Consider the following 17,227-nt stretch of genomic DNA (forward strand, 5'->3'; position numbering starts at 1 on the left):
AAAGAAAACAACATAAATCACAGTATGGGAAAATGAGGGTGAGACCTCACATAAGAGAAGGCACAGGATCTCTACCACACACCTTCATATCTTCATGACACTGAGGAAAACCAGGAATTTTAACCTTTTTTTAATATAAAAAATATTTATTTTATGTATGCGAATACACTGTTGCTGTCTTCAGACATACCAGAAGAGGGCCTCAGATCCTATTATGGATGGTTGTGAGTCACTCTGGAAGAGCAGCCAGTGGTCTTAATCACTGAGTCATCTTTCTAGCCCCTGAATTTTAAACTTTTAAGACAAGATACATACACTCTTACAAAGACGGTTTGTTCTTGATTTTTTTTCAGCTGTGTGAGGAGCAGGTGTGGCGGCAGTCCCAAAGGTGCCAGGGACTGCAGCTAAGTCGTATGACTTGCACCTGACTTCCTCATATAAGCCACAAACATCTTGAGAGCTGCGCAGGTGTACCAGGATACTGGTGAATCCATTTTGATGGAGATATGCCCCTGCTGCCCTGATTAGCTGAAGCTGCGTGCCTGGTGAGGTGGCGTGGCCTGCTGTGCGTGGATGGGAACTGAGAGTATAAAAGAGTGAGAGGCCCAGGGTTGGGGGGGGGGGGGGAGATATAAACAAGGGAGATATATAAACAAGGGAGATATAAACAAGAAGAAACAGGACTGAATAAACGTGTGCAGAAGGATCCTGTTGCAGCATTGTTCTTCCTGGCCAGTTGAGCGCGCGCAAGACAGCTGAGCTTAAGTTTTATGTTTTCACCAATAAGGAATTCTGGAAGGGAATAGATAATGAAGGCCATGACTGTGGTGTTATAAAATGAGGCCAGGTTGGTTATAGTGCAGTAAATAATCTGTCACCTTTGCTTCTCTGCATATGTGTAGGTGCTCGTGTGTATGCACGTATATATGGGGGGCTTAGGTTGATGTTGGGGTCTCTCTCATCTTATGTTTTGAGACAGGATCTCTCACTGAACTCGAAGCTCATCAATTTGGCTAGGCTGGCTGGCCCCAGGAACCCTGTTTTCATTTCCTGTGGTTGCAGGCATCTGCCATCATACACAGCTTTACCAGGGCACTGCAGACTGAATAAAGTCCTCATGCTTGCAAGGCAAGTAAGTGCTTTTCCTGACTGAGCTGTCTCTCTGTCATGATCAACTTCTGCTTGTCAGAGTAAGGGCATATCTGGGTGGGAAGGGCAGCAGGGCTATTCTAGTGAAGAGGGAAATCAGGCTGAAAGGCCCTGTGGGAGGGCTCTACCAACCTCAGAACTGCCTTGGTTTCCCTGTCAAAGTTTTGGTTTGTTTTTGTTTTCCCCAGCACTGACTGGTGCAGGCAAGGCAAACACTACCATGGAGCTACATTCCTAGGTCTCTTTTTACACTTTTTAGTTTCAGTCTCACTAAGTAGTTCTTGTTGGCCTGGAACTCAACTCCATAGCCCAAGTTGATTGGCCTTGAATTTGCGATTCCATTGGCTCAGTCTCTACTGGGATTCCACACAGGCTTGTTTCATTGGGCCAGTTTAAGCATTTTTTTTAAAACCAAATAACCAGGAAAAGTATTTTCAAGGATGATGAGATCATTTTCAAAAGACGTCCTAGTCACACGCATTTCCTTTAAGCTTCTTGTGATTTGGTGATTCCGAATGGCCTTTGCTTTTCTGGGGTCAGTCTCACTAGGGAACAGAGGAAGCTTTAATTCCGGGACTAATTAACCAGCTGGGTTCTGCGCTACTCTCCAACATCCTGGAACTTCCTCTCTCTTGCTCCTTGTATGAGTGTGTGTGTGTGTGTGTGTGTGTGTGTGTGTGTGTGTGTGTGTGTGTGTGTGTGTGTGTGTGCAATTCCATGTTTACAGCTAAGCCACGTGACCCTGGACAAACCCTCCATCTGTGGGCCTGAGAGCCTCGCAAATACCGCTACTGGCTGAGCGGTCAGGAGGAACTAGCACACTGGCTGGAATAAGGGCGCGGCGCGGTGCTGCGATGGCAGCTTCACTACTGTGCAGCAGGCGCCTGTCAGGCTGGCTACTTCTCAGCAGTACTCAGAGCTTGCATCGCTACAGCTGCCTTAACAATAACCCTCCCAGTTGGTAACAGAGAAGACTGCAGCCAGTGTCAGAAAGTTTATGTTAGGGTGATGTCACTTTCCAGCCTTCCCGGGAAGCTAGTGGCTTATGCTAGTGAGCAGTATTACCATATATAGAAAGAAAACAGCCTGGTGGAAGGGGGATGGGAGGGGTGGGGAGACTGAACGGGAAGAGAAGAAGCAGCGGATAGAGAAGCCTGAGCCAGCTGCCATCTGTAGGAGACTGGGCCCCAGGGTCAGGAGGAAGTCAGTTCTGGGCTGAAGGCATTCTACTAACTGATAGGGGCTATGATGAAGGCAGGCTAGAAAAGGGAACCTCACAAATGTCAGCATACCCAGAAAACCCAATTGCCAGAAGGGTGGTAAACAGTTACTAAATTTTGGGAGAACTGATGCAAAAGGCTTTCCACACCTTAAAAATGAAAGGTTGACATTACTATATTTTATATTTTCTTTCCTTTTTTTTTTTTTTTAATCTTTTCCAGGGTCAAGAATGCATCCATGTCCTGGTAGGTGCTAGGCAAGTGCACTACCATGCAGCTATATGCCCAGCCTGCTTGCCCCAACCCCATATAAATAATTAGAACACTCAGCTGGAGAGTTGCTGAAGTCTATTGTAGCAAGAAGGCTAAGGTAGGAGGATCAAACATTGCAAGTTCCAGGTCAGTATGGACTACAGAGTGAGACTATCTAAAATAAAAATAATAGGAAAAGCTTATGATCTTAAACAAAATTCTCTATGACTAACATACATTGCTAAAAATTAAAAAGCAAACTCAGTTACAGGCCACACCTGAGGCAGCCTAGCTGACAGGGAGAAATCTGAATTTTGTTTGGTTTGGTTTTCGAGCCAGGGTCTGTTATAGCTCAGGCAGGTCTCAACCTCACTGTCTTGAACTTCTGAACCTCTGACTACATCTCCTAAGTGCCGTGATCATATGCAGGTTCCAAGAGGTAGAGACTTGACTACGTAACAAAGGCTCTAAAGTGTTGCTGTTTATTCCTACTGGTCATTTTTGTTAACATGGGCACACTATACACCCTCACTTTCCAGGCATAAAGTCTGCACCATCCTCTCTGGGGTTGTAGCACTCTATTCCGTGGTTATAACGTAAAGCTTTTGAACTTCTTATAAGAAATATATTCTTAGCTTTTAAATGTTTTCATCACATAATACTATTACCTGATGACCAGTATTTAAGTATATGTTGTCTATTATTACCAGATGATAATAAATATATAAGTGATTAATAGGGAGGATTTAAAATACTAACTAGAATGAGTCTATCACTTATTCTTAGGTTCCATGAAAATGGGAGAAAGGGGGCTGAGGATGTAGGTCTGGTGGTAGAGTTCTTGCCTAGTACACATGAAGCCCAAAGTTTGATCCCTAGCACCACATAAAGCAGGCACAACAGCATGTATCTGTAATCCCAGCACTCAGCGTTGGAGAAGCAAAGACAAGAGCTAAGACTCATCATCAGTCCCGTGGGGAGGAGCATCCAGCCTGGGCACAGGAGACCCCATCTCAGGAGAAGACAAGAAAAACAGAACCCTCCATCATCTGGCTTAGGCGTGTGATAGAAGCAATGACTACTATGCCTTTCATGCCCATATCTCCTAGGTTTCTGCCTGTTTCTAAGCAATCTTGAGCATGCTCAGTAAAGCACACAGACATAAAGAGTGGTCAGGGCCTCCTTGGGCCCCACACTGATTCCAACATGACCTTTCTAAAATGTAGGCCTCCCAGCTTGATGCTAAGAGGAATGGCAGGAAAAGAGCTGATTTAGTAAGAAAGGTTGATGCTCAATAACAGGATTAAGGCCTGAGTCCATGAACTTCAATCTGATCTCTCCCCCCTCTACCTTCTACTATGCAAGAATAAGGTGCTCCTTCTGCTCTTAAGGGTACAGTTACAGGGTGCCACCTTGGAAGACCTCACTGGACAACTTAACTACCTGCTCTAGACAAAAAAAAAAAAAAAAAAAAAAAAAAAAAAAAAAAAAATCTGTTTACTAATTCCCCAGTTTATAATGTTCTTTTGCAACTCGAGTTTGCCTGCCAGACACAGCAGAAAGACAAAACTCTCCAGAGTACAAGTGTATTTCTGTGAGTTCGAGGCTTCCCTGATCTACAAAGTGAGTTCCAGAACAGCTTGGTCTACATAATGAGCTCTAGGACAATCAGACAGTCAGGGCTATAGAGTGAGACCCTGTCTCAAACAAAACAAAACAAAACAAATCATATCATAACATAACATAACACAACACAACACAACAGGGTCTTCTATAGCTCAAACTGGCCTTGACTCGCTGTGTAGTGAAAGAAGATCCTCCAGTCTCCACCTCCTAAGTTATGGGGTTACAGGCATTTACCACCACACTCAGTTTTCTACAGTGCTGAGAATGGAACTCAGGGCTTTCTACATGCTAGGCAAGGACTCCACTAATTAAGCTATGCTCCATTGCCACCTCCATCCCTACCTACCCCCTGTCCCCCAAACTACAGTCTTTTTATTCTCCGAATTTTTACTCTAGGATGAAAACATGACATTGATATGGAACATGTAAGCACACCCAGAAACTCCCAGGATCACTGGGCCCTTGAGAAGTCCACAAGGCACAGCTATCTCTACCTCTTTATTCTACTAACTTATGCCTCAGACCCATGCACATGGGAAGCCTCAATTGAAAGGTTGTTCAGATTTCCTTAACTGATCTGGGAAGAGCCACCCAAAGTGTAGGCCAAATCTTCTGGTAGCAGCCCAGAATAAAAGGGTCTTATCAGAAGGTAGATTATTCAATTTATGCTCAATTGATGAGTTTATTTGCCCTGTTGCTGCTGATTCCTTTGCTGATGTCAGAGCCATCATGTCTAGGCTTCCATTGTTGACTAAGGACTAGCTGCTCCCCAGGAATCATCCAGGTTTTCCTACTAGTCTGAGACTGCTGAGGTACCTAGTCATGTGAACCAGGGGGACAAGTTGCCTTGGAAACCCCACATACGAATGCCTAAGATTCACACCTTCTTTTGTTTATGATCATATTAGTTACTTTTTTGTTACTGGGATTGGGCTATACAGTTTTATGTCAACACACAAGTTAGTCATCTGAGAGGAAGGAACCTCTGCTGAGAAAATGCCTCCAGAAGAACAGGCTGCTGGTAAGCCTCTAGGGCATTTTCTTAGTGATTGACAGAACAGGGTTCAACCCATTATGGATGGTGATGCCCTTGGACTGGTGGTCCTGGGTTCTATAAGAAAGTAGGCTAAGCAAGCCAGTAAATAGTACACCTCCACGGCCTCTGCATTAGCTCCTGGCTTCAGGTTCCTCTCTGTCCTGACTTCCTGTGATGAATTATAATGTGGAAGCATAAGCCAAATAGTTCCTTTCCTCCCAAGTTGCTTTTGTCATGATGTTTCATCAGAGCAATATTAACCCTGACTAAGACAAAGCATCTCGACCAAAGGCAACCTAAGGAAGAGAGAAGCGTATTGGACTTGTGTTTTCAAAGGGAGAGAGCCTAACATGGTGGCAAACAAGGTGGCAGAAGCAGAAAACTGAGAGATTACATTTTCAACCACTATTACAAAGCAGAGAGAGTGAACTGGGGTTGGGGAGGCTATAAACTCTCAAAGTCTGCACCTAGTGATGTACTTCCCGTAGCAAGGCCATACCACTTCCTCAAACCTCCAACAGGGGACTAAGTGTTCAAATTCTTGAGCCTATGGGGGACATTCTCATTCAAACCACTACAACTGTTTATGTACCACCATTATTTTCACCTTTAACCTATTGGATAATGCTTTGATGTGTTCCTTAATAGAGAGTCTGGAATATTTAACTCAGGTCCTCAAGGATGCAAGCTTTATAATGTGACTTTCACAGACCTGTCAGCAGTTTACATGAACAGATACACCTATATTTTAAAAGCTTAGGACTTTAACTTGGGCTCCCTCTTGACTAATTCTTGCCTACGGCCTGCCTCTTGGCTAGGTCTACCTCTCTGCTCGATCTGAATCAACCATTCACCTCTGTATCTGCAGGCTGAATCTCCTCTTCTGATCTTGTCTTCCAGAGACTTGCTCTCTCTCTCTGCACAGAAGTTCCTGCTCAGCTATTGGCCATCAGCTCTTTATTAAAGCCAATGAGCAAGTAAGGAAGGATGAATGTTTACCAAAAAATATAAATCTGGTGATGGGCCATAGAAATAATAATGCCAAGATCCAGTTGTACTCAGCTGTCTGCCAATTTGTCAATCAACAACTGCACACAGAGACAACCTTCACACAATGTCAAAAGGTTACCTCAACAAATCATCCTATTGATTGAGTTTTTGCTCTAGCCCCTTCCTTCCAAAGGCTGTGATAAGAGGAAATCCCATATTAAAAAAACAAAAACAAAACAAAACAAAACAAACAAAAACAAACGTGAGGGCTGGAGAGATGGCTCAGTGATTAAGAGCACTGACTGCTCTACCAGAAGTCCTGAGTTCAAATCCCAGCAACTACACTGTGACTCACAACCATCTGTAAAGGGATCCGATGCCTTCTTCTGGTGTGTCTGAAGACAGCAACAGTGTACTCACATATATAAAATAAATAAATCTTTTAAAAAATGTGAAACATGGGTAAATTTTATGAAAAATATTCTTAAGTGATCCTCACCCAAAGCAGAAGTAATATCCAGAGGCCCTGGTCTTTTTCCACTCATCTCTGCATGCTGTCTTCTACAATCTACCCAATTGTTTCTCCTTTGGAAATTCAGGTGTTAACTCCCAAGGATGTTATGACTCTTGAAGGATTGCTTGTGTTACATTTCCACACTTGTGTGTTTGATGAGATTGAAGATGGACTTCGCTTAATTTTTAACAATGCCTTTCCCATTTTAGAACACTATGCTTATTATAGAAAAAATAAAAGTAAAGAAGAATATAGGCTATAATAAAGGCACACACCAATCTTGTTTTCATTTTTATTCCAGAATAAGCAGTGTTCCCTTCTCATGCTATCCCTGTCTGCACTCAGTTATTAGACTTCAACAATAGAAAATAGGAATAAGGATGCAGCTTGGATGGTAGAATGCTTGACTAGTCTGTATGAAACACTGCTTGACATATTAGCACTGAGGAGTTGAAGTGAGAAGATAAGAAATTCAAGGTTTTCCTTATCTACATATCAAGTACAAGACCAGGCTGAGCTACCTGAGACCTTGTTACAAACCAAATAACAAGCAAAAAGGTAAATAATTATTTTACATAAGAGATCCAGAAATAAGATGAATGTGTGTGCGCTTGAGTGTGTGTGTGTGTTTGTGCATGCGTGTGTGTTGTAAGGGATGGCCCCAGGACATTGTACTTGTAGGGAAGTATCCTGCCCCTGAGCTGTAACTCCAACATCAATGTGACTTTTTGAGCAGGACATTTTATCAGAGGTCAGTCTCCAGTTATGGAAATAAGATAGTTGGGTCAAACAATTTTAACAACCCTTAAATGCTATTATGAAGGAAAAATAAGAGCTGGTGATGTAGCCCAGTTGGTAGAGTGCTTATTAGTAGATAGGAAACCCTGGGTTCCATTCCCAACTAAACTGGACATAGTGTTATATACATGTAATCCCAGATCTTGGGAAGTAAAGGAGAGATCAGGAATTCAAGGTCATACTGAGGTACATAACAAATACAAAGCCAGTCCTGAGTGAAAAATTAGGCAAAATGAGATATATCCAACTGTATCTAAGTAATTCAAATCAATTTACAAACACAGGAAATGGGCTGTGCAGGGAGATGACAGCAGGTGAGTAGAGTCTAGTCCAGGGAGAGTCAGAATGGTGGTGAACTGACTTTCCTCTACCCACCTGTACCTAGTGACTGCAGCTGACTGACCAGGTGGTGGGAAGGCCAGCCTCTGGGTCCTTCCCATCTTCCTGCTCTTCCCAGTATGCCAGAGGCCTGACTGCCCACCACTGCCTGCTACTAGACACCATGTACACATCACCATTTCAAAAGCCACAGGATCTGTGCTACCTGCCACTCTTTTAGATATGGAGGATCCAGCAGCCCATTTACAAGAGCCTCCCTGCTCTCAGAATTCAGGCCTCTCTACACTGAGTCTGAGAATTCCCACTCCCAAGCTACAGTCTCTCCACTCTCAGTGTCTGGCTCCCCACCTGCAGACTATATACCCCTAATGTCAGACTGTATGCCTTCACTTTCATACTGTGACACCCAACTCTGCCTCCTAACTATAAGGCTCTTGCCCCTCACTATCAGGCTCTGGTCCCTAACTAATGCTGTGACACCCCACTTTTCCTCCCCAACTATCATGCTCTGGACCTCCACTGTTGTGCTCTGAATTCCCACTATCTGGCTCTAGTCCCCCACTACCAGGTAGCACACCCCATGTCAGGCTGCAGTCCCCCTTACTCTCAGGCCCCCTTACTCTTAGGTTGTGTCTCTTCCTCCTTCCTTCCTTCCTTCCTTCCTTCCTTCCTTCCTTCCTTCCTTCCTTCCTTCCTTCCTTTCTCCCTCCCTCCCTCCCTCCCTCCCTTTCTCCCTCATCTCTCCCTCCCTCCTTCTCTCCCTCCTTTCTTCCCTCCCTCCCCCTCTTTCTTTCTTTCTTTCTTTCTTTCTTTCTTTCTTTCTTTCTTTCTTTCCTTCCTTCCTTCCTTCCTTCCTTCCTTCTTTCTTTCTTTCTTTCTTTTCTTTCTTTTCTTTCTTTCGGTCTTTGAGACAGGGTTTCTTTGTATAGCCCTGGCTGTGCTGGAACTCATTCTGTAGACCAGGCTGGACTGGAACTCAGAGATTCACATGGCTCTATCTCCTGAGTTCTGGGATTAAAGGTGTGTACCATCATTATCTGGCTTGTCCTCCCATTTTTAAACTGCACCTTCATGCCCTCCCCCATTCTTAAACTTTACTCTTTACATAGTCTCAGGTTGCTTCATAGCGTGAATGAACCATATTCTCATGCCTGGAGCTGTCACCTATAGGGAACCCCCTCCAGCATTCTGACTCAACCCTGGGATGATCAGGACTGGATGAGAAAACAGAGGGAAGTGTCTGCCTTAAAGGGACTAGGAAATAGGTGTGGCTAGGAAATAGGTGTGGCCCTTGCTCCCATGTTTTCTTTCTTACCAGACATAAAATTTCTTGTCAATAAATTTTTGGAGAAACAAGATTTTAACTGAAAGTATAGTCTTGTGACTTGTGAAAGTATCACAATTGGTGTGGTAGCACATGCCTTTAATTCCAACATTGGGGTAGGGCATCAAAGACAGGCAGATTCCTGAGGTTGAGACCAGCCTGGTCTACAAGGCAAGATCCAGAACAAAAAAACAAAAAAACAAAAACAACAACAAAAACCGAAAACACTAGAGAAATCTAGATACCACCCCCCCCCACACACACACATATTATAACTCATTTCCTATTAATAGACATTTAGAGCAATTCCATTTTTCTGTGTCATTAACTACTCAGTGCTTTGACCTAAAACTGTCAACTTCAGGAGTATAAATCTACAGCCTTAAACCAGACGGTTCCTTTTACTGAAAGGAACACTGAAAGGTTTTCTCAATTACTGTTTAACAATTACTTGATGTCTGGCACATGCTGACCATCAGTGAATCAACAGCCGAGTTTTTAAACACTGGATATGGAATATAAAATATGACTTGGTTGCTTGATTGGCTAGTTGGTTTTGAGGCAAAATCTTTAGCTCAGATTTGTCTCAAACTCAATGTGTGGCTGATGTGACCTTGAATTCCTGAGCTTCCTGCCCTGCTTCCAAGTGCTGGTATGACAGGCATGACCTACCATGCCCATTTTGTTATTGCTTGGTTGATTCTGTTATTCTGTTTGGGGGATTTTTTTTTTTTTTTTTTTTTTTTTTTGCAGGCGATGGTGAAAGCTAGCTAGACAAACACTCAACTAAACCCCATTCCTAGCACTGCGTGCCATATATATTTTCTTTTCCTCCGCAACACTTCCTCCTTCCCCTTCCCTTTTTCCTTTTATTTTATTTATTTATCTATTTTTTGTATATTTGGAATGGATATCATTAAGTAAACCAGATGGCCCACACTCCCAACTACAAGAAGTCTTGGCCAATTCATTTTAATATTTACTGGCAATTTTGTCAGATTCTCTAAAGAGCCAGTGTCTGCCTTTATAGGTTTATAAATCAGTGTTTGTTTTCCTGAATCACTTTAAGCAAAGAGCTTTAGATTTCCAGAACTGCTTTGTTAACATATGTGCTTTTTATTTACCAGGCATCTCTGATGTGCCAGGCACTGTTATGGGAACCAAGAGAGCTGTACCTTTGCAAAACTTGGAAACCGTCTTAGATACTGGTGAAAGAATTAAAGGGGATCTTTATATGGTCCGTTCTACCCCTTGATTCTAAGTCCTAGGTTAGTTAGAAAGGAAACATCTGGTCTCTCTGCCCTTGCTTGAGAGAATAATTAATGCACTTTCTCACCTTTGGCCTTGTCACTGACATCATAACCACTATGAGTATTTTAACAAAAGGCTAGACTGGCCAAAAAATATAATTGCACATAGTTTGTTTCCTGATGCAGTCAAAGCCTGCAGACTATGCAGGAAGCTCTGCTCACAGTGAGCTCAGCCATTGTGGCTGTGATTAAGTCAGGACTGAGATCCTGCTGACTTGGCCTTCTCTCCCATTCCTGGACCACAGCACACCTATCTCTCTGCATGTCTGTTGTTCAGGTTGAAATTTTCCAATGTAAATTTTCCTTCATATATATATATATATATATATATATATATATATATATATATATATATATAAGCAATTGTATATTTTTATAATGAACTTGGAACATGAAGAAAAGCATTTTAACTTTACAAAAATAAAATTATAAGACTATTTTGTTCTTTTTGTGTGTCTGTGTCTAAGGTAATATAGTTCAATAAAATTTGTTTCTTGACTCAAAGGAACTAGATTGGAAACAGATATTGCCATTCATAGAATTGCAAAGTTGGAAGGGTTCTGGGAAAGCACCCTCGCTGGTGTTAGCAGGCTTGGCTGCCCATTCAAGGTTCCTACTGCTGGTTGCTCAGGCAGAAAGAAGTAGAAGGAGATTCTTTCTCCAGCCTCCTAAAGGTTTTATGACATGAAAAGAGTAACCGTGGAATGATGGGTAGAGCACATCTCACTGTGCTTCTTCCTTGTCTTCCACAGTCAGCCCGGGCCTCAGCCAGTCAGCCGGTGTAGTTTCTCTCCAGATAAACAGATTTTCTTCCAAGTGGATTTGGGTTGAGGAAGGTGGTTGGGTGTGTGCCAGAGGCCAATCTTTAGAATTTAGGATTACATGAGGAAAAACATGACCCCTTCACAAACTAGAGAATGGTAAGGTTGACAGCCTGAGATACAAAAAGAGTCAAGGAAGAGCATTTGAGACCAGTCTGACTACATAGTAAGCCTCTATGGAGGGTAAAGGAGAGAAGAAAGGTAAGAAGCAAGGGAAGGAAGGAGAAAGGGGGAGCAGGAGGGGAAAAAGAAGAGGGGAGGGAAGAAGGAAGAGGGAGGAGGAAGAAGGGTGAGGAGAAGAAAGAGATGAGGGATGAAGAGAAGAAAGGAAGATATTGAGGAGGAGAGGGGAGAGGGGGGCAAGAGGAAAGGTAATAGTTTCTTTTTACAGACATGATCAGGGCTAGGGTACAGTTCATTGGTAGATAGACCACTGTGTTTATCCAGCAAGGTTCTAAACTCCCTTCCCAGCACCAAAAGCAGAAGCAGAAATAGCATGCTCTGCTGCACCAACCAAACCATGTTTTGGGTAGGTTGGATGGGTTGGGTGCTGATCGCTGTTCACTTCTCCCAAGCTGATTGTGCACCAGGCTGAACTGGATGGAGAGAAGCTTAGCAGGGCACAGGTGGGTGTTTTGGCAAAGAACACACACCAGGGAACAGCTTTGGAACATTGGTTCAGTTTAATGGGAGAGGAGGAAGAGAAAAGGCCCCTGGGGAAGTGGCCAGGGCCTCTAAGCATGGTTTGGGTACAATTGGCCTGGACAGGGGTGTTGGAAGATGATTCATCTGCATACTCAGAGGCTGTGAGGAGGAGGGGGACCTTATAATATCAAACAAGGACTGAATCCTGATAACTGCTAGAGTAATATGAGGTACCCTGCTTCAAGGTAGGTTGGGAAAGGGGAGGAAATCAACTCCTCAACCCTTCCTATATAATCCTGGGCCATTACAGTCCCACAGGTGAGATCTTAAGAACTTCCAGTCCCAACTTCTTTCCCAGGAGAGAAAATTAGAAACCACCAAGATTCCTAAAGCATTGTCCTCGACTACTATTATGTGACAAAATATAACCTTGTACTTCTGATCCTATTGCTGGGATCACTGGCTTGCACCACCACAATTGGTTTATTCTGTGCTGGGCATAGAACCCAGGGCTAAGCAAGCACTCTATCAGTCCCAGTCAGGCCATGGGGGCACATGCCACCCTGCAGCCAGCAAAGCAGAGTTTAGGTTTTTACATGAAACAAACAAACAAAAAAAATTACTTGCTTTTAAATGATGTCCCCCTGCTCTGTTTAGTGAGTTCCTTCCCATCCCTACAATAACTTTCAGTGTTCCACACTGGCCCCTCTCCTGCCTCCCCCATACTACTGGCCTCACCACCTCCTACCACCTTCACCCTTCTATTTACCTGCTCTTCTTACTCCTCTGCACACTTCCTTTCCTCTCTCATTCCCTTTCTCTTCTCCTCCCTCTCAGTCACCCTATCCTATTACCTCTCTTCTCTTTAGCTTTTTTCCTTTGTGTTCAAGTGACATTGGGTTTCCCTATGTAGCCCAGGCTGGCCTTGAAGAGGGATTACAGCCAGAATGCCACCAAACTGCCAGCTAACCTGCCTTCATGCCTTCCTTTCTGCCTCCCTACCTTCTAACCTATCAATTGCACAAAATAATGGGGCTTTCTTATGGTATTTCCTATGTGATAGATAACATACTTCAATCTTATCTCTAGCTCCTCTATCACTAGTAAATAATCCATTTAAAAACACAACTTTTAATATGAGTGACAGGAGGCCAGATGACCCAGATACAGTCAGATGCAACCATCAGAAGGTATTTACTTGCTATGAAAGACCAGCAAACTGAACTTGGTACTCATAAAGGTGACTAGAAAGCCAACTCTACAAATTGTCCTCTGATCTTCACTTGTACACTGTGGTGTACAAAGCCACACACATGTACCATGCTTGCATACACTTGCACACTAATAAAAATTAATTTTAAAGATATTCTACTGTGGATATTTCTGGGTATTTGGGACTGGAAGAAAAGGCAGCCAGGCCTTACATTCTTATGAGTAGACTGGAAATAACAAAACATCTTGGGGGCTACGGATGTAGCTCAGTTGCTAGAGTGCCCAAACTATGAGACTCTATCTCAAGAATAAAAAAAAAAAAAATCAGTCAGTGCATTCTGTATGTTGTGAACTCAGGAGGTCTAAGCCAGGGACAATGGAATGGGAAGGCATAGAAATCTCATCTGGGCTCACTTTCAATCTGATCCCTGTCTCAGCAGCTCAAATGTCTCCTGGGATGCAAATCCCAGAAATCAAGTGCTTTGTTGTTGGGGGTGGTGGTCTTTTTGTTTTTGAGACAGGGTTTCTTTCTAGTTTTGGCTGTCCTGGAACTCACTCTGTAGACCAGGCAGGTCTTCAAGTCAGAGATTCTCCTGCCTCTGCCTCCTGAGTGCTGGGATTAAAGGTGTGCACCACCACTACTTGGATAATACTCCAGTTTTTAAATGTTGTTCTGAAAGGTGAATAAGTAGCCTGAGCAGAGCTGTGACTCACACCAAAGGCCTGACCATTCTCGACTCAGTCTGCTGCTCTCATTCTCTCTGCATAAGCATGAGCCCAGAACTTCACTAAAAATAAGTCAAATAGTCATGAGTATGCCTGTCTAAAAGAAGTGAGTGTGCTATGATCAGATTTCCATCTAACACATCTAACATTTCCTTTACTACCCAGCCAAATTAAACAGAGAAAGCTTGGCTTAAGCCACCTATGTATAACCCTGTTATACCACTCCTTGGGGTGTCACCCATTGAGTTTCAGGGTTGGGATGGGAACTGGAAAGGGAATGCCTTGGAATGACGAATGACCCTAGACTATTCATGATTAGTGATGAGATTGTCTGGACATGCTGCTGAGTCACAGCTTCACTCATCACAATCTTCTCCTAAGACTCAGCTATCTTTGCATCTGGGTGTTTAAATTATGGTGCCCCCAGGGGCCATTCTCTTATATCTTATTCACAGTGGCACAAACCACAAGGGAGGTATTAATTAAACATCAAAGCTGAGACAAAGTATGACAGGAATTGTCTGATGACTGGAGCTCTGAATGAGATGACTTGGTACCAGCACCACTCACCGGAACTGTCACCGTGAAAGTTCAAAGCTGGGTTTGTATAGCTCTGAGTTTATATCAAACGGTGTTCAATTAACTATTAAAAATATTTTGACACATACCTTTAAAACCAGCACTTGGGAGGCAATGGCAGGGGCATGTCTATTAGTTCGAGGCCAGCCTGGTTTACAGTGCTAATTCCAGGATGGCCAAGGCTACACAAAGAAACTCTGTCTTTAAAAACAAAAACAACAAAAACAAAAATTGAGCTAGGTACAGTGGTGAACATTTATAATCCCAGCACTCTCGAGGCAGAGAGAGGATCAGTAGGTTCAAAGTCATCCTTTGCTGCCTAGTGAGTTCAAGGTCAGGCCAGGCCAGGCAACATCTCAGCTGGAGCAGGAGGAGGAAGGAAGGAGGAAGGAGGAAGGAGGAATAGCTTTGTCAAATCTGAAGCATTTAAAACAATCTCCCAATTGACATTCTGTAGGGAAATAAGGTGGAGAAAATAGATATTAAAGTGAAACAAAGATCTCAAACTGGTTGACTTAATGAGACTGAGGATCAACATGTTGAGTGTACTGTGGTCCAAAGCAGTGAAAAGCAGCCTGGTATGGCACATAGCCACTAATGTAGGCCTCTACATCTTCAGTGCATAGAAAGCTGCTAATGTAGGAAGAGAAGAGATTCTAGTTTCTAAACCAACTTCAACAGAGGAAGAAAACATCAAAGAAACAATATTAAGTTCATGCATGATGTTAGTGAAGATGGGTGTCTGACAGAAGGGAAAGAAGTTGAAGGTCAGGCTGGGCATGGTAGCACTACCTTAATCCCAGCACTAGGGAAGCAGAGACAGGCAGATCTCTGAGTTCAAGGCCATATTGGTCTACAAAACCAGTTCCGGGACAAACAAACTGAATGAAAAAATGAGGACATGACAGGTCCAAGATTGAAGAGGTTTGTTGTAGATATCAGGGAAGGCACAGCTGGAGGCATCTGGAAGGCAGGCTGAACATGGCCAGCAAATTGAACTGCCCAGGGGGAGGAGGGCAGTGAGAGAGGAGAGAGAAGAGGAAAGAGAGGCACTAAGAGGCCAGGGGCTAGCCAGGAGACCAAGAGAGTTCACAGGAATCAAGAACACTAAGACTAAGAGGGCTTGTAGCCAAAATGACTGGATTATATAGGAATCAGAGAAGCTTGTGGAATGAAAGTGAATCTCAGAGGCAGAGAGGTTTAGGGTAAGGGGCAGGGTAAACCGGACTAGATGACTCTGTAACAGGTACTTGCAATGTGGAGAGCCTAGTGGCCATATTCTGCCTTGATATGCTAAAGAGAAACCTCAGTTAAGCATTTGTACTGAGTTTCTTTGAGATCTAACACAAACAAACAAGTTGAAGGTCATGCTCCTGTAGTGGGTTCAAGGCCGGATTGAGAAACAGGAGACTGTTTCAGAATAGATAAATAAACACAATTCAGTTACACAGATATATGTTGGAACATTCACAGTTTTAATCACATTTATTTATTTATTTATTTATTTATTTATTTATTTATTTATTTAATGATTTTGTGTGCTAACACACATACCAGAACACTACAGCATTGTGTGTGGAGGGCAGTGTCAATTTTCAAAAGTAGGTTGTAGCTGGTTACCTTGTAGTTTCATGCACCTGTCTTCTCCCAGTTTGGGTCAAATCTGTTTCCAAGCCTGACTCTATCCCACAATTCTTCTCTCTCTATCAAAACTTCCACCTCCTATTTCCAGCCTTAGCTAATAGGCCATCAGCTTTTTACTGACAGGTGATGCTTCCATACAGTAAGTACACAAGGGATTCTACACCTACCTTCAAACAAATTATAAGGGAAGAAAAATAAAGGGAGAGGATTCAGAGCCAGGTCACCCAAGCTTAAAAGGACAGTTCACTAAAATCTGAACATTATATGAGCTCCAGTAATAGTAAATCAGTAAGAAAACCACGTGGGCATGATTCTCTCAATAGGCAAATCTTATTATATGGGAAAGTAAGATACATTCAGCCAATTCACAAGGGGCCTATTTGATTTGATTTCATTTGGAAATTGGAAATAAGTACCCTAAGGACTAATTTCATGGGAGGTAATAAAATCCTTTAGGGTTTTAATTATTTACTTGGCAATGTTTCAAGTGTTTCCTTCCATGAGACTATATTCCTATTTAGCCTTCAAGTTGCATACTTGAAAATATTTCTACAGGATAACTGACTTGGCCTATCAACAACCTTGTAGCTCAGGACAAAAAAGGAATGAAAAGGGTTTAGTTAAATAGTTAAGAAGAATCACTGCATATAAAACCACAGTTGATGCAGATTTGGATAAGGGTTTTATTTCTTTAGGCTATCATTTGAGCAGACCAATCATATTAAAGGAAAACAAGAATTGGGACTTGCTACTTAGCTGGTAGCTCATTGTCAGCTACATAGGGAGTTTGAGGCCAGCCTGGGTTCCATGAGATTTTACCTTTAAAAGATAATAAAATTAAATAAAATTAAATAAAAAGATAGTAAGAGAAAGCATTGCTTCTGCCAATTGTGCTGGCAGAAGACAACATGGTTGAATATAAGAAAGCATGTTTGAAAAATTATACATTGTAAAGAATGTGAGACAAGGAGGCTCAGTCATTAAGTTTGGTTTCCAGATACTTCTAAGAGGACCGAGTGAAGAAGGAAGGTGAAGCCTGGTG

The sequence above is a fragment of the Mus musculus genome, chromosome 8, assembly GCF_000001635.26.
Source record: "Mus musculus strain C57BL/6J chromosome 8, GRCm38.p6 C57BL/6J".
Taxonomy (NCBI): Eukaryota; Metazoa; Chordata; class Mammalia; order Rodentia; family Muridae; genus Mus; species Mus musculus.